Below are 24054 nucleotides of genomic sequence, written 5' to 3' on the forward strand. Positions count from 1 at the left end.
TCAAGGGAAAATCCTTGATCACAGAAAGAGGCAGTTCAAGCCCTTCTAGGGGCACATTTGTATCAGTAAATGAAACAAAACCAAACATCTTGTTCATCACAGAAATCATCAGTATAACATTTTAAACTTGAATTTGTGAAGTGAGGATACATATTCACTAATGTGCTCAGTTGCTCAGTCATAAATACATATGCACAAATCAACCTGCTTTTTTAGTTTTCCAACTGATCTCCACATCCTGATCTGATCTCTAAGTCCTGATCTGATCTCCATGTCCTGTTAACTCTGCCCACAGGAAAAGAAGAGCAGAGCAATGGGATTACTCCAGCATTTGGAAAATAAAATCCTCCTGTGAGAATCTAGAGGTATTGCCTTCTCCCTTATTCCATTTCTCAAAGAGAATAGCTCTGAAGCTCCTGGAAACTGGCTACAAATTAAGGATTACCATATAGGGTTCATTAAGTAAATTATAATATATATTCATTATTATGATGCAACCATTATGATGATACTTATAAATAACTGATGACATGGGAAAACACAATGATCAATAAGAGAACAAAATGTATAGGCACATAACCACATTACATAATTTCACTGATTACACATAAATATACAATCATTTATGTGGAAACATGACTAAGGTGTAATGTATAAAAATATTTTATTTTTTTAAAAAAGTAAATGGGCTACAAATAAGTTCCATAGTATTCTTTATATTTTTTCTAGGTCTTTTCTATTATTAAATTTAATGCATCTTTATTATTTTTTAGAATAAAGCGTGGTTTCCCTGGTAGCTCAGCAGTAAAGAATCCACATGAAATACAGGAGACCTGGGTTTGATCCCTGTGTAGGGAAGATCCCCTGCAGAAGGAAATGGGAATGCAACAGAGGGGGAAATTACTTCCATGTTAAAAATAATTTAAAGCATGTTAAGAAACATGGTTTGCCAATCATGGCTCTGGGATTTGAGCAGACTCACTACGGGTAGGGACAGTTAACATTAGTAATAATCAGACTTGCTTCTAGGGTCATCAGGGAATGTTTTATTACCGATGCTACAAAGACCATTGAGAATGTTCAGGAACACCTGGCACCATGTTCTGTTCCATGCAGTCAATCCAGATCAGAAACCCAAGGGCAGAGCAGGCAAAGGAGCTGAAAAGATGACTTGATATCCAGCTTAAAAAATAATGGTACTCTTTACAGTAGTCTTCAGTATACAGAAGACTTTGAGGTTAAATGTCCTATTATCCAGAGATGACACAGAAACCAGCAGGCAAAAGTTACTGGAGAGTTCAGATTTCAGATCAGCACAAACAACAGCTTACTCTCTGAGCTCCTGAGGAGGGCAGCTTCCCAACCCTTCAGAGGTCAGTCTTGACACTAGAGGATCATCTGTCCAGGGAGCTGATGAAGGAACGGTCATCTTCGGCAGCAAAAGCTGTGTTAAGTAACATGCAAGGTTCCTACTGAGGTAGTGGACCCTAAGGTATCAGATATATGAAGCTGAGATTTTACTTGACCAGGCAAGCAGACACACATGACTATTCTCATCATATCATAAAGATGAGGAAGTTGAGGCTCGGAGAGAACTGAATGCCCAAGTCATACAGCTAGAGAGTAGTAGAATCACTAACTTTAAGCCAATGCTGTGAGCACCAGTATATGTATTCAAATACCAGGGTATATGTATAAAGCCAGGATACCAATAACTCTAAAAAGGATTCAGGAGATATATCCTTGAGTGGTAAACAGGAAGGAGAAATGGCAACTTCTTCCTCAGCCTTTGGCCTTCATGACAGTATTACAGCTTGCACCTTCTTGCTTCATCCTACACAATAGTTTTCTAGGAGAAAGAGAGAGTCGTAGCTGAAGTCACAGTCAAATCCAAAGTTTTATTCTCTGAAAGGCTCTCTGAATTGCCTGAGACATGATCCACATAGCAGCCACACTTTTCATGACTGGGGCTGAAGCTGGGACAGTAGCTGCTGAGGCAGGAAGGGAAAGGCTGTGAACTTCACCAAATAAAGACATGCTTGGGTGCTGAGTGAGAATATGAGCCACAAGGGAGCAGGAGCCTTCTGCCTCTGGTTCCAAGAAAACTGCTGTGCTCTTGGCTATGGGGCTCCTGAAGAAAGGCATGCATTCCTGTCAGAGAAAACCCAGCAGCACAGAAGAGGACTGGGCAGGAGGGATGGTCTTTCTCATCCACGGTTTCTGGCCTTTGGCCCCTGATTGTAGTTGCTGGTGTTGCTGCTCTGCCACAAAGAGACATCATCCCAAGGGAAAAAAAGAGAGAGAGAGAGAGAGAGAGAGAGAATGCCAGTAAAATAAAACTGGGAGCATCAGACAGGTTTTTATTTCTTCTTTCCAGAAAATTGTCAAGGCATTAACATGGTATTCAGCATTCCGATTTCTATGACTGGCAATTTTACTCAAGTGAGCTCTAGGAAGGAGAGAAAATCATTCCAATGAGTGTTTACTGAGTACATACCATGAAAGAAGCACTCTGCTAGAACATTTCCATGTGTTGAATAATGTTAGCCTTGTGAAGATCTTCTGAAGTGGCTAGTTTCACTGTGCCTACTTTACAGATATAGAAATATACAGAGAAATGGCACTAACCTGTTCAAGGTATTATTCTTATAGACCAGGTGCAGAAACTGAATACTTAAGGAAGGTTATGACACTTGCACCCAGATTTCACAACAAATGCAGGACAAATCTGAACTAAAACTCCAATCTTCTGGATCAGGTCTGATGATCTTCTCCTAGACTAAAAAAATATCCTGGACCAGTGCTCACAAAGCATGACCATGAGTATCTTATGAAACTTCCTGGCTCATAGAAATTTCCTGAATAAACTCTCTTAAATATCAACATGTATAAGTGAATCAAAATTTCCCTGGACATGTAAAGTGAGTCAGACCCTCACTCCGTCAGATGCTCTCATAGCTGACTTGCAAAATGGTATTTTTATCTCCTTACTAATGAAATATAAGTGCCATATTTGAGGTCTGAGAGCCAGTTGGTAGCAAAGAAAGAATGTGAAGCAAGTCTTCTGACCCTCAGCCCAGGTCTCTCCACTTTACATCTCAGGTTAACTTCCCAAATGGAAGAGAGTTCTTGATACAACACAACAGCTAAAACCATTTAAACTTGAATCTCAGCCACTTTGACCTTAATAGCATGCTTTTAAAATTTTCTCTAAATGTCTTAGCCTTTAATAATTAATTAAATTGAGCTCATAAACAGGGTAATCCTGACTTTACTATAATGAGGTGCTTTATTCTCCCTCATATAATTTTACTCATAACTGTGATCACTTTCAACCAAAGTAATGCCCTTCTCAAGGAAGAGAGTTGACATCTCTAAAGTTTGGTCTAAATGTTACCTTTTCACAGACAAAGAGGAACCCAAAACCCAGAGATCAGGTAAAACAGGTAAAGGCAAATCTTCCCAAAAAGAAAAGACAGATTCATTTTAAATCAAAATTAAGTCTTTGGGGATAGAGAAAAAGATATATCTATATCCTTACAGAGAATGAATACGTATCACTAAGCAGCCAATATGATAGGAATGAACTCTGCTGGCCCTTATGAATTAGCAATTTACAGAGACGCTTTCAGTGAGGCTCTGAAGTCAGCAACATGAGGATCTATAACACCAAGAGAGGTTGAAACAGCAGTGTTTTCAGAACTGAACTTGAGCAGGAAGACAAGCACACATGCTAGAAGAAGTGCAAGGGGTTCACCAGACAAGAGACCCTAGGGTTACAGAAGTGCCAACTCTTGAAGCAACCTCATCATACATTCAGAAATGGAAAATACCTTAGATTCGGTTACAACAGATCAGTGAAAGAATGTCCCTGCCATTACGTAAATAGCCCTAATACTTTTAGTTGACTATTACAATTAAAAGAAATCCACCAAATTAAATCAAAAGTTGTGTTTTCTACAGAATCAGTTAGGCTAGCTTCTCAATTAGGTTACTCTATTAACCAACTTCATAACTTCTAGAGGGAATGGAGCACTAGAATTTGTTGCTCTGAAGCACTGGTCAAATCCTGAACAACCACACATTCTCTATGCTCTTTATACACCATTTCTTATACAGTCTCAATCTCTCCATCAAGACCCCATTCCAAACTCGGGTTCTCTCCTGACATGCTTAAATGAAGGATAACTTTGAGGATGAAAGATGTGAGAGAAGAAAATAACAATGAAGCAGCAGGCTTCATTCTTCACTTATTTATCAATTCATTATAAATTTATAAATACACCTGTCACTTCATAATATCCCTAGGAAAATTGTTGGTGGAGAGGACTGATTGATAGCTTACTGCAAAGAGGCAAAGGGATTTGAATGGCTCCTCAATTTTATATTTTATATAAAAACCCTCTTTGCACTGGAATTAGTATGTGCATCTTACAGCCTTTATGAGAACTTAGTCATATTAGGATATTTCAAGAAAGAGTGGATAAGCAACAAAAATGATTCCATTAGCAGTAAATAGACTGCTGAGCAATCTGTACTTAGGTTGCACCAACTCTGTCCTCTTAACTCATTTAAGGTTTGCAGCAGCTTAAGACTCATATACTTTCTCTGGCCTTCTGAATTAATAATGTACACCTTATTCAGGAGACTGCCAAGATATGGTCACGTGACACAATGAATCAGGAGTGGCATCTCACCTCTCTGCTTACATGAGAAGATGATGAGCTTAGAGTGAACCTCAATGGGGTCACCAACCTTGGGAACAGCTTTGCTTATGAATGATCCTTAATTTTGTTCAGAATGGACTTGCAGGAAGCCACATGTGATTTGTATTTGTAGCCTGGATGGACTTTTTAGGGAAACACATAGGATTTATATTCAGCACACAGGACTCAATTAACCAATAGAAGACTGAAGGCTTAACCAAGCAATAGATATTCCTTCATAGAAGAAGCTTCAGTATGGCCACTATTGATCTAAAATACTACACTGAGGACAGAGGTTAGAGCAATGTGTAAGCAAGTATAGCCAAGCTGAAGTCCTGTGTGCACCTGTGTGCAGGCATACACACACACACACACACACACACAGTTACAATCAGTAGTATCAGGGCTTTATCTGCCTTGCAAAGTAAAAGCTAATGCAAAGTACACCAGGGTAGTGCAGGTGTATACACACACACACACACACACACACACACACTATACACTATATATATAACACTACACACACATATAGCCTAAAATTTGTATCAAATTTTTCTATACCTACCCATCTTTACAAGTAATCTGCTAATTCTGATCACTATAACTTCTTGCCTAGATTGTCCTTCTAACTTTTCTCCTTGCCTCCATTCTAAGAGATTTATATGTCCAGTTTGCTTCACCACACATTTGCTGAATTCTGAGGATGTACAAGAACACAAAGAGTCAACCCTGCCATCTCATGGTGCTTAGAAAACAAAACCAATCTGGAGGAAGGGGAGACAAGGACCCAGTACAGGGAACTGATTAAAGCCCTACAAAGAAGGGTGAATTGATAAGGAGAATCTAAATCATATTTCACAATGTCCTAATATTGGGCAGAGCTAGAGTCTGAGGACCAGCCTGGATGGTTGGCACAGTTCCTTAGCTAACAGAAAAACTAGCAGTTATTTTTCACATTGTTTGAATGATGAGGTTGGAAGTTTAGTGCACACCAAACCATCACAATTTTCCACACCCTCCCAAAAGGGGGAGGAGAGTAGTACAATGCTAAGTTGAACATCCATGATAAGAAATGACTTTCTAGCTCTTTTCCAAAGCTGAAGACACTAGAAACACCAACACATCAAGAGAAAGTTATAGAGAATCACATCATGATAGCAAGGGATAACCAAAAAAGACTGACTTTTGCCAAAGCTGAAATCCAGATAAAACCTAGATCAATCTCTCATAAACTGAGGTGGTCAACTCCCAACCCTATGATCCTAAAAGACAAAAAGATAAATTATCTTTTAGAAAACAGTATTATTTGTATTCTCTGTGATTCTCTTCTATGCTAGCTGGCATACAATGGCATACAACAGAAGATTGATAAACATGTGAAGATGATGAAGCCATATATTAAAATAATATAATATTAATACAAGGAAAACTAACAAATGGATCTGAATAGAGTCCAGAAAGACACCTGACAAATTTACAGTCCACAAATTTGTAACAAAGATCAGTATGCAAACCAGTGGAAAAAGAATAATCTTGCTAATGAATAATCCCATGTCAACTGTACAGCCATTTTGGAAAAAAAATTAAAGTCTTATATGAGTTAACTTTATTCTTTGAGAGCAGCTCTGAGAAGGCTATAAAGATGAAAATCATGAGCTATGCATTAAACTAATTTAGGTACCCAATCCTTCACATTTACATATATATACTAAGTTAACTGTGGATATGGTAATATCATTCCCTCTCTCACATATCACATTACCTAGGGAAACAACATTGCAGTAACAGAAAATGACTACTGACTTGTCAATCACCTCAACAATCACACTGATTCAGGCCACATGCCCAAAAAAATGAAAGCATCACCCAATTCTATTTGGTACAGAAGAAGCAACACAACAAATATGAAGGGGAAACTGTCACAGCTTGCTAGTGGAATTCTACTCTGAAGAGATGAGAGAGCAATGTTTAAGATTTAAGCCAAGTCTTAATCTTTTGGGAGCTCAGATTCTTTGGTTTACTCATCATGTCTCTGACATGTCTGAGACATGATGCATAAAAGGAAAAAGGAAACCAAACATGATGTTTAAAAACTGTTAGTCAGAGTCCCAGATGGCATGGAGATGGAGGAGACTAGAAAGGAAGAATGACATCACATATTGTTACATGAAGGTAGACCTAATTCTCGTAAGAAAGACAGGAAAATGAGTATAGACTGTCTCTCCTCCTCCCAAACATCCCTGGCTTGGCAAATTCCTAATCTTATATAAATAAAGGCCAGCTCCTCAATTTCTTGTAAAATCACTTCTTTCCTCTGCCAGGAGGATGAGCTGACTCTCCACTCATTCGTATCTTCACAGAACTTTTAAAAATTCTTATTATACTTATTATGTATTTAAAACTCTAAACAGTGATTTTTCTGTTTGTGTAAATATCTATTCCCACTAGTATGTGCAACCTCAAGGGAAAAGGCTACATCTTAGCATGTAGCACAATCACTTAAGATGTTCTAATAGCTTTACTACAAAAGCAATACTTACACGTGGCAAAAATTCAAAATAGTACAGACAAAAATAAAAGGAATGGTTAAAAATTTCCTCCCATGATCTAGACCAGTGGGCAGCAAACTTTTCTTGTAAGGGTCCAGACAGAAAATATTTTAGGTGCTGCAGGCATATGGTCTCTGTTACGACTACTTAACTCTGCTGCTGTATCACAGCTCACAAAAACAGATGATATGTAAAAATGAATGAATGAGGCTTTGTTCCAATAAAACTTATATGAAAGTATAAGTTTATTATATGAAAGTAAGATTTACTATAAAGCAGTAAGACTCAAGATGGTGTGCTGCTCCCTAAGAAAAACAATATAAATAATTTTGAAAATATAGAAAATTCATAAATATACCTACATATATATGGTCAGGGCTTCCCAGATGGTGCGAGTGGTAAGGAACCTGCCTGCCAATGCAGGAGACATTAGAGACTCAGGTTTGATCCCTAGGTCGGGAAGATATGGGGAAGGCAACTCAGTCCAGTATTCTAGCCTGGAGAATCCCCATGAACAGAGAAGCCTGATGGGCTACAGTCTATAGGGTCACAAAGAGTTGGACACGACTGAAGTGACATAGCACACATACATGCATGTGTGCTACGAATGGGTGGAGAGTCAACTCATTTACCAATGAGTCAACTCATTTACTTGGTCAACTGTTTACCAAGAATGTTACAAAGACAAATTCAAAGGGTAGAGGATGGTCACTTAAATGCGGGGGCCTGAGGATCATACCTGAAGATAGTTTTTTTTTTCAGTGAGCAAGCCCATGGCTGTCCAGTTCAAAATCCCTCCACCCACTGGGCAAAATTCAGGACAGGTCAGGTGGAGATTAGAGACAGCATTTCCAAACCAGGGTGACAAATGCCCTTTTGATAATTCTAACTGAAAGTGGTGGTAAGTAAAGAAATAAACCAGAGAAAGATGTTTTACTTTATCTAAACAGGCAAGCCCTGGATTAGATGGACCAAGAGTTTGGGTTCCCACATCCTCTGTCATCTGAGTTAGGGAAGGTGACCAGAACCCTCAAACCTTTGACTCTGGGCAATTACCACCAATTACCTGTTAACTTAACTCAGTAGCACTATCTTAAGGTGAGTGTCCATGGTGTCTGTGCTACTTCTTTAGGGTCAGCAGCCAGCAAGGTGAAAGCAAATGGTAGCTTCTGTACATCTTCCTGGATAACAAGCTAGAGACAAAACACATTACTGATATTACATGAATTATTCACAGGGATAAATGGAGGTCATGAAAGTAATAACAGGTCAGCAATCTGAGAACATGGTGACTTGGAAAGGACCCCACTTAAGATTTTTCCTCTCATGCCAAGGGGTCTCCCTATCATCACTCTAAACTGACAAAAATTCTCTAAGCAACCCCCAAATAAACCCATCTATGGGGTGGTATGATCCAGCAGAGTGAGTTTTAGAGTCAAAGTCAGAACAAAACTTAAAATCCCTGATCTGTCACTCTACAAGTAGCTTATGGCAAGTTTCTTAACTCCTCTGAGCCTCAGTTTTCACAGGGTTAGAACAAAGACAACAGCAACTTCACAGGATTGTTGTGAGGTTTCAATTAAATAACAGTGATATTCTGCAATGTTATTACAGAGAATTGCTCAAAAGGTGTGGTGATATATATCATTGTTGCTAAAATTCAGCTTCTGTTATCATGTAGATAGCATAGTGTTCAGCAAACCCTCTCTTCCTTGTCCCCAAACCCAAGTCCTAATTAGTCACAAGGGCAAAAGAAGGGATTGATGACTCATTTACAATGGTGGGCACCTAATACTTGTATCAACAGGCAATGGCACCTCATTGCAGTAAATCTTGTCAGTGATGGGCATGGACACTTTTTAAAGGCTTATGCTGCTGCTGCTGCTAAGTCGCTTCAGTCGTGTCCAACTCTGTGCAACCCCATAGACGGCAGCCCATCAGACTCCCCCATCCCTGGGATTCTCTGGGCAAGAATACTGGAGTGGGTTGCCATTTCCTTTTCCAATGCACAAAAGTGAAAAGTCAAAGTGAAGTCACTCAGATGTGTCTGACTCTTAGCGACCTCATGGACTGCAGCCTACCAGGCTCCTCCATCTGTGGGATTTTCCAGGCAAGAGTACTGGAGTGGGGTGCCATTGCCTTCTCCGTTAAAGGCTTATAATGACCCACAAATCAACCTGAACCAGGAAAACTGATCTAAAGCCCAACATATGTAATTTGCATAGGTTCTTCTCAAACCCAGGAGCTCGGTGCCCAATTTCCATGCTTCTCTCCCAACACGGAGGTCCCTGACAGAGAGTGCAGGCTGCAGCCAAAACAAAAATTCTGTCTCCAATCTGCAGCAAAAAAAAAAAAGCCTGAGCAAGTCGAGGGATCAGTAGAATGCTATGTCCAAAGTTTTAGTTCCTCTTCCTCCAATAACTAAAGTGTAAATCACAGGGCAAAGTTCCTGTTTCATCTCCCACAAAATGTAGATATAAAGATATCTGTCCTTCTAATCTCTTAGAACTATGATGAAAATAAAACTGAAGTGATGGGACAAAATTCTTCAAAAGTAAGTCATTTTGAACAGTGCAAAGGTACATTACTGATCTAAGGTAGTACTATAAAAACATTCAGCAGATCTCAGCAGAAAGAGAGACACGAGACCATTTATGCACATGTAAAAGTTCATACCAGAACATTCAGGTCCTTTTATCCCTACCTACATTTTAGAATAAGCTCTGTTCTTTCAGTATACATCTTACATGGTAGGATTTCACCTTTGCTTCTTGCCAAGCTTTTAACTATTGCCTCTATCTGACCTGCAGACTCAAGCCTGCCCTCTACAGTAACCATTACATTCTGAGGAGTCTGGGTCCTCCTCACATTGGCCACACTTCATTCAGGCTATCACATCTTTGGCTATTGCACGGACACTATTTGACAAATTTCCCTGATGGAGACAAAGATGCAGTCTGCATACTTTCTAGAGGTGTAGGAAAATAATTAAGATTCACATAAAGGTAGGTCACATCTGTATATAAATGTAAAGACATAAAGTGGCAGTTTGGGCAGCTTGGCTGAGTATGTCTCTGATACAGTTTACTAAATACATGACAGTCTTTTATTTTTTGAAAACTGCATTTGAGAAATGTCATAATAAGAAAAAGCAACAAGATCCAAGGTGAGATTTAAATGTGCAAATAAGGGCAATAAAATTTCTAAGGGATGGCATATTTTTCTTTTCCTTGGCATAGATTTTCAGTTTCTCATTTGGTATGCCTTATATATATAATTCGGAGAAGGCAATGGCACCCCACTCCAGTACTCTTGCCTGGAAAATCCCATGGATGGAGGAGCCTGGTAGGCTGCAGTCCATGAGGTCGCTAAGAGTCGGACACAACTGAGCGACTCCACTTTAACTTTTCACTTTTGTGCATTGGAGAAGGAAATGGCAACCCACTCCAGTATTCTTGCCTGGAGAATCCCAGGGATGGGGGAGCCTGGAGGGCTGCCGTCTATGGGATCACACAGAGTCGGACACGACTGAAGCGACTTAGCAGCAGCAGCAGCATATATATAATTAGGGCTTCTCTGAGAGCTCAGTTCGTAAAGAATCTGCCTGCAATGCAGGAGACCCCAGTTTGATTCCTAGGTTGGGAAGACCTGCTGGAGAAGGGATAGGCTACCCACTCCAGTATTCTTGGGCTTCCTTTGTGGCTCAGCTGGTGAAGAATCTGCCTGCAATGTGGGAGACCTGAGTTCGATCCCTGGGTTGGGAAGATTCCCTGGATAAGGGAAAGGCTACCCACTCCAGTATTCTGGCCTGGAGAATTCCATGGACTGTATCCATGGGGTTGCAAAGAGTCGGACACAACTGAGCGACTTTCACTTATCATAACTATAATTATTCAGAAGTGATGTCACAGATTAAATTTTAATCTCTTTCCTCTCCACATTAGCTCTTGCAGTTCTTTTGCCTACCATGTATGGATTGTCATCTCAAAACTCCCCTTTTAAAGTGCTCAGTACTATTCATGGCCCAATGCAAGCATCACCCTTGCCCCAAGCCCTCATACCCATCCCAGCCAGAGGGTTCCATCTCACCTTTACTTCTTGAGCAGTTTTGTCATCAGATGACATGCATCTTCGATTGCCTTACACAAATGTTCATAACTTTTGGTACCAGTTCACATACACCTCCTAGTCAGTGTCTGGAACATACTAGGTGCTCAGCAAATATCTGTAGAATTAAAAGTTGATAAGATAATGTATATAAGGTTGTTTGCTTGTCCCTGGTACACAGATTTTACTCCTTGAATGTTAGCAATTATTAACACCATAGATAAAGAAGACATGCCATGTATTTTATGCTCAGTTCTATTCTACTCCTAACTCTAAAAAATGTGACTCATTCTCAGGGTCAATATTTAGTTTCATTAAATTGACAAAATTTAATCTAGATGGCACTAGCAAATTTCAAAAAGGCATTTTAATTTATACTCTTCAATTATGCATTTTGTAGCTAGAGATTTCATATTTACCAACACAAAGATAATGTAAAACAAACTACTACACCTTTATATCTTACTGCAAATACCAGTACCTGATTTAAACAGTGGCATTCAAATCTGTTGAATTTTTATAAACACATATGTATAAAAATAGCAGAGACACACCTAATCACGTGAAATATAAGATTTGCTCACTCTCAAGTCAAGGGCATAGATCAGTGTGCCATCTTTATTTCCGCAGAACTTGACTCACAAGTACAAAATGTTCAACACTCTCAAGTTGAAGACACTAAAACACTGTGTCAGATCTGAGTGAAATGTAAGAGAAACAATCAACACTGTATCCTCAAAAAGCATAAAGCAGACAATCTCCCTACTTTAAAGATAGCTAATAAGAAGATCTGAGATTAAAACCAAAGTTCATCTGCCTCCACATATGCTTTGTTTTATCCAGTAGCATCTTGCCTTCCAGGCCACATTACACTTGCATTCTTCATCAGGACCTGATAGGAAAAGTAAAAATATAAGTTTGCTAAAGACAGTCACCTCTATTAAAATTAAAAAGGTTAGGTGAAAAGATCTTACAGAAATGATCAACAAACCCTGTTTTCAAAGTCAATGTAAAATAAAACTAGATCCTGTTAACTCAAAAATGTATTAAACAAGACCAAATACCAAAATTTGCCAATGACCTTATGCTCAATAATCATCCAGGTGTTCATTTTAAGATCTTCTAAAGATGAAAATGAAATTTGGGAAACAATGCAGTCTCCATTGGAGCTAAAGAATGAAATGTGTCAGCACATGTTAACAACATTCCTTTTTCTCAAAGATAGAGAGCTCTCATAATCAGGATTTACCACTTCTCAACCTTGTCTGAAATCAACTCAAGATGAATAATTTTATAATCTTAAAAGGTTCTAATTTCAAAGTTTTACTGTAGGATAAATTTTGTAAGACAGGAATAGATTCTGCAATCAGATTCAAATAGGTATGCTCTGTTCCATACCCTCATAACACCTTAGCCAAGTCACTTATCCTTTCTGAAGCTGTTTGCTGATTTGTGCAATGGGAGTGAGAATCTGACTTTCACAAAACTAGTAAGAAAATTAAGGATGACAATACAGCATTTTACCAAAGAACAAACTCCAAAGAAAAAATGACCCAGCTTAATTACCAAGGTTGTGTGGATAAATCTCGGGTTTAAAAATATCTGAAGAAGAAGATATGAATGTCAAACAACCAGACAGTCATGCAGCATTTGATACATGCAGCATTAACACTATCATAATAAGTTTAATAGCATACTGCAGATGACGGTTTTTGAGACACTGATATTAAGAAAGAGACAGAAGGGTGAGAAACCAAAGTATTTGAATCATATTCAGCATAATGTGTGAGAAAGAAATATTAATGCTACTACTACCTAATAAGAATTTCACAAGGATTAATGAGCTAATTCTGGTTAGCTTTTTGGAAGAAAAAACAATGCACACACACACACCACAAGGCAGTATGTATCATCATAAAAATTAGATCATGTACAAAATAAGTTGCACAGAAGCAACATGTTCTTGCGCCTGATAAACTATTTGCACTTAGCATTCCTGAAGCCACAGGATTCCTTCATTTGGTTCAGATCATGCAAAGACTTCCATCAAGAAAGGCTGTCCTATATGACAAGGATGTTAATATCAGTGCCTGGATTTAAAAAATGAATCTCAAATTTGGGGAATTACTCTGAACACACATAAACTACACTCAAATAATAGGGAAAAGTCTCATTGAGTACACAGCAAAAACTACATCTACCAAAGCCTGCCCCAGAACATAAGCAAAAAGCACAGGAAGGAGACAGGAAGAATAAGGAGGGAGGCGAAGAAGTCACTCAGAATTCTAGCCAAGTTATAATGGGCAGCCTATAATTACCATAAATTAATATCTTTAATTCAGGTGTTATTATAACCGTTAATCTGTCTTAGCCTTGGCATTTAGTTAAAGATCAGTCAGGTCCAAAAGATGTGTGGTGCCTGCATCCCACCTCTTTCTGGGGGAGGAAGTATAAGTGACAAATTCTGAATTGACTTTCTCTTCCTATTTAGGGTTGATGAACTGTTTCTTTTAATGATCTGAAAGAACAGTGTGTTAGGAACGGCAGTGACACACATGTATATATGACTTTACAGTAGCAATGCCCTTTTCACCTGTCTCAAGATACATGATTCTGTCAACTAATCCTGATTGGTATTGACCTCACTTTACAGATAAAAAAAATTCAAACTCAACAAGTTATTATTCAGAGTTACCAAACATGTGTGATAAAGAGAACCAGAACTCAAATCTCCATTCTTGCTTTTCATGTCATGTCACCTCCATCCAAGAAGTTTCCTTTGATTTTACATATGCCAATTTATAAAAATAATAACATTAAATGTTACTGTCTCCATCATGCTCAGATAAATTTGGCTAGATGAAATTGATTACCTCTGTTATTGAGGACATATACACACATACTAAAAAAGGTGTGTGTGTGGGGGGATGTGTGTAAGGAGTTGGTGTTAAGAAAATAAAGACTTTAGATGAGAGAAAGCTCACTAATTAGAAAATTATGGGTGCTCCAACATTAATAATCACCACCCCTATTACTTACTACAATAAGTAGCCTTAGCGTACTACTATATGTCACTCATCCATGATTTCACCCACAATGTCATTATATGGCTAGTAAGCATAAATATATAGGCATGTATGCAACAGACACACACACAGAACCTGACAATATATTTCAGTCATTTCTTAAACGAACAAGCATCTGGTTTCCCAGAGACGTTCTACTCTCTCATTCTGAATCAACTAACTGAAGAAGTGCAGAAGTTTTAAAAATTCAGATTTAAATGGGATGAATAATTTTAATGACAATGATGTTAAAGCTGTTATTATTAAAGAAGAGGTTGAGGGTAAAGGTCTCCAGGCAACTGATGAAGAGAATCTCTATTGCAATTATTTTGGCAAACTTGTACATGAGCAACCTACAAACCAAAACTATGTTCTTAATACTAGACATTATTAGGGCAGGTAAATGCACTTGGGACACTGCTGTGAATACTGAGTGCTGATATCATGATTTGTATCAATACTATCTATACCTATGTACCAACAGAATTCCTAATGAGCAGGTATTTATTTTAAAATGTTCGAACTTTTATTTCAAATGTAACAATGAGTATAAGTCTATACCATGTCTCTGGAGAGGTTTCTGGAAATTCTATCACACATGGAGACATGGTAGAAGTAGATGGGCTGGATAATCTGTGTATATTTCAGAGAAAACTCTCAATCTCCTGCTTGAATCCCCTCTTATATACATTTACTTTTTATTTATTTTTGGCTGTAATTTTTCAAATTTCTTTCTGGTGGCCTAGTGAACTTTCACACACTTTTAAAATGGTCTCTAATCATTACCAGAAAAGCTGTTGTTTTACTATTTCTGCCAACAAGAATTTCCCAGTTCACTGTTAAATTGAAGAGATTAAAGACAGATTGAAGAGCTGCAGATTTATTACCCCAGTTCTAAAATCTCTCCTGGCATGGCCCCAAATCACTAACTTTCAGGCTTACTGACCTCTTTGTGTCCAGCAGAGCCCACCACACACCCTCTGCCCCTAACTGCCAGTCTCCTACAATCTATTTCACCTCATAAGGAAAGGTCAGTATTTCCCTGTGTGTGCTCTTCACTATGGCACGTCAGGCAATGAGGGAGATCAAGGGTTGTTATCACAGAGGGTATTGATGTTTCCAGGACTAGATCATACTGGACAACAAACAATAATTCACACATTGCAAAGCTCCAGCTCTACAGATGCATACACATTCACACACACACACACACACACACACACACACACACACGGGGCCTTTAGAACGTAATACAGGCTCTCTGTAACTTGCATCCCCTGTCATAAGGATGACACTAAAAGGCAATGACTGCCCATGCAGTTCTCATCCACTTTAAACTTAGAAACATCAGTAAGCTTGGAGCAAGTAAATGGGAAATCACTTCAGGGAAACATCAGACTGCCCTAAAAGTTAACCCCATGACCCCCGCATACTAAATACTTAATAATATCCCACTCTTTGCCTGGTCTTCAACTCCACTGACCACCGTGACAGGAAGTAGATTCACACGTTAACTTGACATTTTCCCTCAGGGCCGGTGCCTGGAGAAAGTCATGGAAGTCCCTGAGGGAGGGATGTACCTCCTCTGGAAGGGAGGCAGAGGCTCTATGTTGCACACTTTCCAGATGAGAAGGCGCCTACGGGCTTCTCCGCCTGCCCCTGCAGCCGGCTTTAACGCCCACCTCCCCGCACCCTTCACTTTGTGATCCGCCCCCCACCACTTTACTCACCCGGCTGGCGGCCTGGACAGCGGAGCTGCCCTTTGCGGCGGGGTCCCTGGCGCCGCCACCGCGCTGTCAGCCTCGCTCCTCCACCCGAGCAGCCTGTGGCTTCTTCTCACGCTTGCTCTAGAGGCTCCGCTCCCGCCGCCCCAAAACCCCGGGTCTTCTACCCCTGCGCCATCTGCTCCTGCTCCCCTTGCACCGCTCTGGGACGAGGAGGCGGGGCCAGGAGCCCGTACTCACAGCGACTGGTGAGAGGATCCCAGGGAAGGAACTCTGGTTCCACAGGACCCAGCAGAGCCGCCGCCTCAGGCTCCCGGGGCGCAGGTGGCCGAGAGCCCCGCACCGGCTTAGGAGCGCGCTTAACTGCGCTGAGGAGCCGCCTCCTCGCCAACTTTTCGCCTCGCGGGAGCAGAGAGGAGCGCAGCGGGGGATCCAGGAGGCGAGGCGGCGGCGCGGGGTTCTCCGTTGGCCGAATGCAGGGGCCAGGCGCTCAGGACCTCAACTCCAGACAAGTTGGGCCGCTGTAGTGACGGGCCGAGGCGTCGCGGATAGGTGGCGGCCGGCGAGGAGCAAAGCGCCGCCACGAGGGCTGGAGTCTCGCGATACTACCAGGGCGCGGCCGCCCGCGGGCCCCTAGCGTGGGGCCAGGAAGGGCGGGGCTCGTGCAAGAGAGTGCATCTGCTGCAAGGGCTGCCACGCTGCAAGTGCTGCCACGCTCCACCGCTCCGCGCACCCCCAGCTCGCTGTTTCTCGCTTTATTCTCCTCTGATCTCTTTACAAGAACCCAAACCTCCTCTACCGCCAGGACTCTCACCATTGTCTTTGGGAAGAGAGGGATTGAGGGGCTCTTATTTTTGCCCCTTTGACTCTGTAAAGGGGCATTTGATCAAAACCGCAGCACAGGCAGTGTCTTGATCTGGAAGAGATGCCAAAAGGGTACTACAGGACATGGGGTGGATTGTATGTGTGTGATAGATCAATAGATTGATCTGTCTTCAGTTCAGTTCAGTCGCTCAGTAGTGTCTGACTCTTTGCGACCCCATGAATCTCAGCATGCCAGGCCTCCCTGTCCATCACCAACTCCCAGAGTTTACCCAAACTCATGTCCATTGAGTCGGTGATGCCATCAAGCAATCTCATCCTCTGTCGTCCCCTTCTCCTCCTGCCCCCAATCCCTCCCAGCATCAGGGTCTTTTCTAATGAGTCAACCCTTCACATAAGGTGGCCAAAGTATTGGAGGTTCAGCTTCAGCATCAGTCCTTCCAGTGAACATCCAGGACTGATCTCCTTTAGGATGGACTGGTTGGATCTCCTTGCAGTCCAAGGGACTCAAGAGTCTTCTCCAACACCACAGTTCAAAACTATCAATTTTTTGGCGCTCAGTTTTCTTCACAGTCCATACATGACCAGTGGAAAAACCATAGCCTTGACTGGACGGACCTTTGTTGGCAAAGTAATGTCTCTGCTTTTCTATATGCTATCTAGATTGGTCATAACTTTCCTTCCAAGGAGTAAGCGTCTTTTAATTTCATGGATGCAGTTACCATCTGCAGTGATTTTGGAGCCCCCCAAAATAAAGTCTGACACTGTTTCTACTGTTTCCCCATCTATTTCCCATGAAGTGATGGGACCAGATGCCATGATCTTCGTTTCCTGAACGTTGAGCTTTAAGCCAACTTTTTCGCTTTCCTCTTTCACTTTCATCAAGAGGCTTTTGAGTTCCTCTTCACTTTCTGCCATAAGGGTGGTGTCATCTGCATATCTGAGGTTATTGATGTCTCTCCCGGCAATCTTGATTCCAGCTTGTGTTTCTTCTAGTCCAGCATTTCTCATGATGTACTCTGCTATGATCTGTCTTAGACATGCCTATTAGCACTTGCAAGCCAAGTTGCTTCAGTCGCATCCAACTCTGCAACCCTATGGACCATTGCCTGCCAGGGTCATCTGTCCATGGGATTCTCTAGGTGTGAATAGTGGAGTGGGTGGCCATACCCTCCTCAAGGGGATATTGCCAACCCAAGGGTTGAACTCCTATCTCTTACCTGCCCTGCATTGGCAGGTGGATTCTTCACCACTAGCACCACCTGGGAAGCCCTAGATAGATACCCTGCTCCAGGGAACTTCCCGACTCAGTAATGGAACTGGAGTCTCCTCCATTGCAGGAGAATTCTTTACCAGCTGAGCTACCAGGGAAACCTCAGATATACCTAGAAATACAGATATATTAGTTCTTCCTGCCTATCGATCTACCTACTTACTTACCTATCTGTCCCTCTGTCCCTCCAATGGTAGCGATCCTGTGTGTATTTAGGGGTTTCTCCATAAGTTGCCATGCTTTGCTCCCTTTCCTTCACCTTCTATACCACTCAATCTGTCTAAAACCAGTCTTTCTGCATAGTCCTATGTGGAGAGTACTTTGCTACTAACCATGTTTTATATGTTTATATAGGCATATACTTCCATGTCCTCCAAAACACTACAAAGCCCTTGGAGGGAGGGGTGCTCAAAAAGGAGCTGAAACTATGGGCTTGGGACCATTTTGATTTCTGTATACTATTGTAGTCCCAGAGGGTTAGCACCAAAACCAACACTCCATAGGAAACCAGTAATCTATTAGAGATATAGATTATATACATCTATTAAATAACTGTTGCATAAATTCACCAATTTACTTGTATCAGCCATCAGTCTTCTAGGAGGGAAACACTTTCTCAAACCTTGGGATGAATTCTCCATACAGTTAGTAGTCTTTTATTGGGCTCTGCCACTAACTTCTTTGAAATCTCAGGGAAGAGCCATACTTGGTTGCTTAAACTTGAAAATGAATGTGTGGCAAATGAGGAACACTCTACAAAATAAGAAACCAGTACAGTTAAAAAATATATATACTACTATCACAAAAGGCAAAGAAACTGAAGAACTGTCCCCAATTTAAGAAGATGTAAGAGACAAGGAGACAAGACGTGTGATCTTGGATTGGATCCTAGAACAGGAAAAGAACATTAGTAGATCAATTGGCAAAATTTAAATAAGGTCGATAAATAGTGGACAGTATCATATAGTTCATTTCCCAGTTTTGAAATTGCACGGTGGTAATAATCACTGCAGATGGTGATTGCAGCCATGAAATTAAAAGACGTTTACTCCTTGGAAGGAAAGTTATGACCAACCTAGACAGCATATTCAAAAGCAGAGACATTACTTTGTCAACAAAAGCCCGTCTAGTCAAGGCTATGGTTTTTCCAGTGGTCATGTATGGATGTGAGAGTTGGACTGTGAAGAAAGCTGAGGGCCAAAGAATTGATGCTTTTGAACTGTGGTGTTGGAGAAGACTCTTGAGAGTCCCTTGGACTGCAAGGAGGTCCAACCAGTCCATTCTAAAGGAGATCAGTCCTGGGTGTTCATTGGAAGGACTAATGCTGAAGCTGAAACTCCAATACTTTGGCCAACTCATGAGAAGAGTTGACTCATTGGAAAAGACTCTGATGCTGGGAGGGATTGGGGGCAGGAGGAGAAGGGGACAACAGAGGATCTGATGGCTGGATTGCATCGCTGACTCGATGGACATGAGTTTGAGTCAACTCTGGGAGTTGGTGATGGGCAGGGAGGCCTGACATGCTGCGATCATGGGATTAACAAAGAGTCAGATACGACTTAGCAACTGTACTGAACTGAATATAATATTTGTGGAACCTAGACAAAAGGTATATATGAATTTCATTTATGCATCATTTTGTAGTCTGGTGCATTTTTGAAATTAAAAAATGGTATGATAAGTATATAATAAAAGGTTTGGATTAAATGACCTTTACAACATTTTTACACCTAGAATTCTCTGATCATATGACTATAATATCTACCAAGCCAGTTCTCCTGCTGCTGCTGTTATGAAGTTCAAATGGAGATTTTGGGGAGGAAAAACAACTTTGCAAATTGCAAAGTATTTCTTAAAATCCAAATCTTTGCAAGAAGACAGTTTATTTCTAGAAGGGTGAAATGTCTTTAGATTCCTTTGTAGTTTTCATAAAACTAGTTAACACTTTTTTTTTTTTTTAGTTAACACTTGATTGCACATGTAGGTACTCAATATTCAATAAATGAGTGCTAGAAAGATAATAGATAATAACAAAGTTTAAAAGATCCTCTTCTAAATATATATTTTGTTTCTTCCATGGTAACTTCATTGAAAAATACAACGTCTAGATCTGTGATGGTGCCACTCTGAAGATAACAAAGTAACTCTTATTCATTAATAACTAAACATTTTATAGCATGTTCTCTTACACAAATTCTTTTGTAAGATGTGTTTTTAGAATAATCTTCTGAGTTATTCCTTATAATAATCTAAAATAAGAGCAAAAACAAGCAAAGCAGTTATCTCACCCATTAAATTTCAATGTTTCCATGAATAAGATAGCGTTCTAAATAGTAGTTGAGTTCACTCATTGAAGAACCTTGGAATATTCTTCCAAAATTTCTTTATTACACATAAGTAAGGGCTTATCCATCAAAAACCAAGTACACAGCTGATACAGCAACATGCCCACCAGTTGTGGTCAATACATGGAAGAAAGGAAACTGTGATCCTCTTCCTTCCCCAAACCACTAATGCTATTTGTTAAAACCCACAGGGGCTGTTGCTTTCTCCTCTCACAGTGATTTTAGAATTTGCAGAAGTATTTGTTTAATGTCTTTTCTACGAACCTTCCTAAACCTTTCTTCCCATGCAGAATGGAAAACACAATTACAAAAAACTAACCAAACTGATCACTTGGATCACAGCCTTGTCTAACTCAATGAAAGTATGAGCCATGCCATGTAGAGCTACCCAAGACAAACGGGTCATGGTGGAGAGTTCTGACCAAATGTGGTCCACTGGAGAAGGGAATGGCAAACCACTTCAGTATTCTTGCCTTGAGAACCCCATGAATAGTATGAAAAGGTGAAAAGATATGACACTGAAAGATCAACTACCCAGATCGGTAGGTGCCCAATATGCCACTGGAGGAGAGTAGAGAAATAGCTCCAGAAACAATGAAGAGGCTGAGCCAAAACAAAAATAATACCCATATGGGTATGTGACTGGTGATGGAAGTAAAGTCTGATGCTTAAACAACAATATTGCATATGAATCTGGAATGTTAGAGCCATAAATCAAAGTAAATTGGGAGTCAAACAGGAGATGGCAAGAGTGAACATCGACCTTTTAGGAAATGGTGAACTAAAATGGACTGGAATGGGCAAATATAATTAGGATGACCATTATATCTACTACTGTGAGAAAGAATCCCTTAGAAGAAAGCCCTCCTAGTCAACAAAAGAGTCAAAAATGTAGTACTTGGGTGCAACCTCACAAACAAAAGAATGATCTCTGTTCATTTCCAAGGCAAATCATTCAATATCACAGTAATCCAAGTCTATGCCCAACCACTAATGCTGAAGATGCTGATGTTGAATGATTTTATGAAGACCTACAAGACCTTCTAGAACTAACACCAAAAAGAGATGCCTTTTTCATCATAGGGCATTGAAATGCAAGAGTAGAAAGTGAAGAGATATCTGGAGTAATAGGCAAGTTTGGCTTTGGAGTACCAAATGAAGCAGGGCAAGGGCTAACAGTGTTTTGCCAAGAGAACACACTGGTCATAGCAAATACCCTCTTCCCACAACACAAGAGATGATGCCACACGCGGATATCACCAGATGGTCAATAAGGAAGTCAGATTGATTATATTCTTTGCAGCTGAAGATGGAGAAGCTCTATGAAGTGAGCAAAAACAAGACTGGGAGCTAACTGTGGCTCAGATCATTAATTGCTTATTGCAAAATTCAGACTAAAATTGAAGAAAGTAGGGAAAACCACTAGGCCATTCAGGTATGACCTAAATCAAATCTGTTACAATTGTACAGTGGAAGTGACAAATAGATTCAAGGGATTAGATCTGAAAGAGTGCCCAAAGAAATACGGACAGAGGTTGTCCATATTGTACAGGAGCTGGTTATCATAACTATCTCCAACAAGAAGAAATGCAAAAAGGCAAAATGGTTGTCTGAGACCTTGCAAATAACTGAGAAAAGAAGAGAAACAAAAGGCAAAGGAGAAAAGGAAAGATATGCCCATTTGAATGCAGAGTTCCAAAGAATAGCAAGGAGAGATTTAAAAAAAAAAAAAAAAAAAAGCGTTCCTAACTGATCAATGTAAAGAAATGGAAAAAGTGGAATAGGGAAGACAAGAAAATCAAAGATACCAAGTGAACATGTCATGCAAAAATGGCTACAAAAAGGACAGAAATGGTATAGATCTAACCAAAACAGAAGATATTAACAAGAGGTGGCAAGAAAACACAGAACACTACAAAAAGATCTTTATGATGCAGATAACCGAGATGGAGTGATTGCTCACCTAGAACCAGAGATACTAGAGAACAAAGTCCAACCTTAGGAACAAAGATGGCCTTAGGAACCAGCACTATGAACAAAGCTAGAGGAGGTGATGGAATTCCAGATGAACTATTTCAAATCCTGAAAGATGATCCTGTGAAAGTGCTGCACTCAATATGCCAGCAAATTTGGAAAACTCAGCAGTGGCCACAGGACTGGAAAAGGTCACTTTTCATTCTAATCCCAATGAAAGGCACTGCCAAAGAATGCTCAAACTACCACACAATTGCACTCATCTCAGTTCAGTTCAGTTCAGTTCAGTCGCTCAGTTGTGTCCGACTCTTTGCAACCCCATGAATCGCAGCACACCAGGCCTCCCTGTCCATCACCAACCCCCGAGTTCACTCAGACTCACGTCCATCGAGTCAGTGATGCCATTTAGCCATCTCATCCTCTGTCGTCCTGCCCCCAATCTCTTCCAGCATCAGACCATTTTCCAATGAGTCAACTTTTCGCATGAGGTGGCCAAACTACTGGACTTTCAGCTTCAGCATCTTTCCCTCCAAAGAAATCCCAGGGCTGATCTCCTTCAGAATGGACTGGTTGGATCTCCTTGCAGTCCAAGGGACTCTCAAGAGTCTTCTCCAACACCACAGTTCAAAAGCATCAATTCTTTGGTCCTCAGCTTTCTTCACAGTCCAACTCTCACATCCATACATGACCACAGGAAAAATCATAGCCTTGACTAGATGGACCTTAGTCGGCAAACTAATGTCTCTGCTTTTGACTATACTATCTTGGTTGGTCATAACTTTTCTTCCAAGGAGTAAGCGTTTTTAATTTCATGGCTGTGATCACCATCTGCAGTGATTTTGGAGCCCAAAAAGATAAAGGCTGACACTGTTTCCACTGTTTCCCCGTCTATTTCCCATGAAGTGATGGGACCAGATGCCATGATCTTCATTTTCTGAATGTTGAGCTTTAGGCTAACTTTTTCACTCTCCACTTTCACTTTCATCAAGAGGCTTTTTAGTTCCTCTTCACTTTCTGCCATAAGGGTGGTGTCATCTGCATATCTGAGGTTATTGATATTTCTCCCAGCAATCTTGATTCCAGCTTGTGTTTCTTCCAGCCCAGCGTTTCTCATGATGTACTCTGCATATAAGTTAAATAAGCAGGGTGACAATACACAACCTTGATATACTCCTTTTCCTATTTGGAACCAGTCTGTTGTTCCATGTCCAGTTCTAACTGCTGCTTCCTGACCAGCGTACAGATTTCTCAGGAGGCAGGTCAGGTGGTCTGGTATTCCCATCTCTCTCAGAATTTTCCACAGTTTATTGTGATCCACACAGTCAAAGGATTTGGCATAGTCAATAAAGCAGAAATAGATATTTTTCTGGAACTCTCTTGCTTTTTCAATGATCGAGTGGATGTTGGCAATTTGATCTCTGGTTCCTCTGCCTTTTCTAAAACCAGCTTGAACATCAGGAAGTTCACAGTTCACGTATTGCTGAAGCCT

The 24054-nt window shown here is 40.5% G+C and overlaps 1 long non-coding RNA gene across 1 annotated transcript; it reads right to left on the minus strand.

The window, feature by feature from the left end:
- Positions 1-678: 678 nt before the first annotated feature.
- LOC120873614 lies at positions 679-8453 on the minus strand. The gene is made up of 2 exons (XR_005723500.1): positions 8322-8453; positions 679-2256 (listed from the first exon to the last, which is right to left on the minus strand). It is a non-coding gene; the product is annotated as an uncharacterized LOC120873614 (long non-coding RNA).
- Positions 8454-24054: the final 15601 nt, after the last annotated feature.

The sequence above is a fragment of the Oryx dammah genome, unplaced genomic scaffold, assembly GCF_014754425.2.
Source record: "Oryx dammah isolate SB20612 unplaced genomic scaffold, SCBI_Odam_1.1 HiC_scaffold_14, whole genome shotgun sequence".
In the NCBI taxonomy this organism is placed as follows: Eukaryota; Metazoa; Chordata; class Mammalia; order Artiodactyla; family Bovidae; genus Oryx; species Oryx dammah.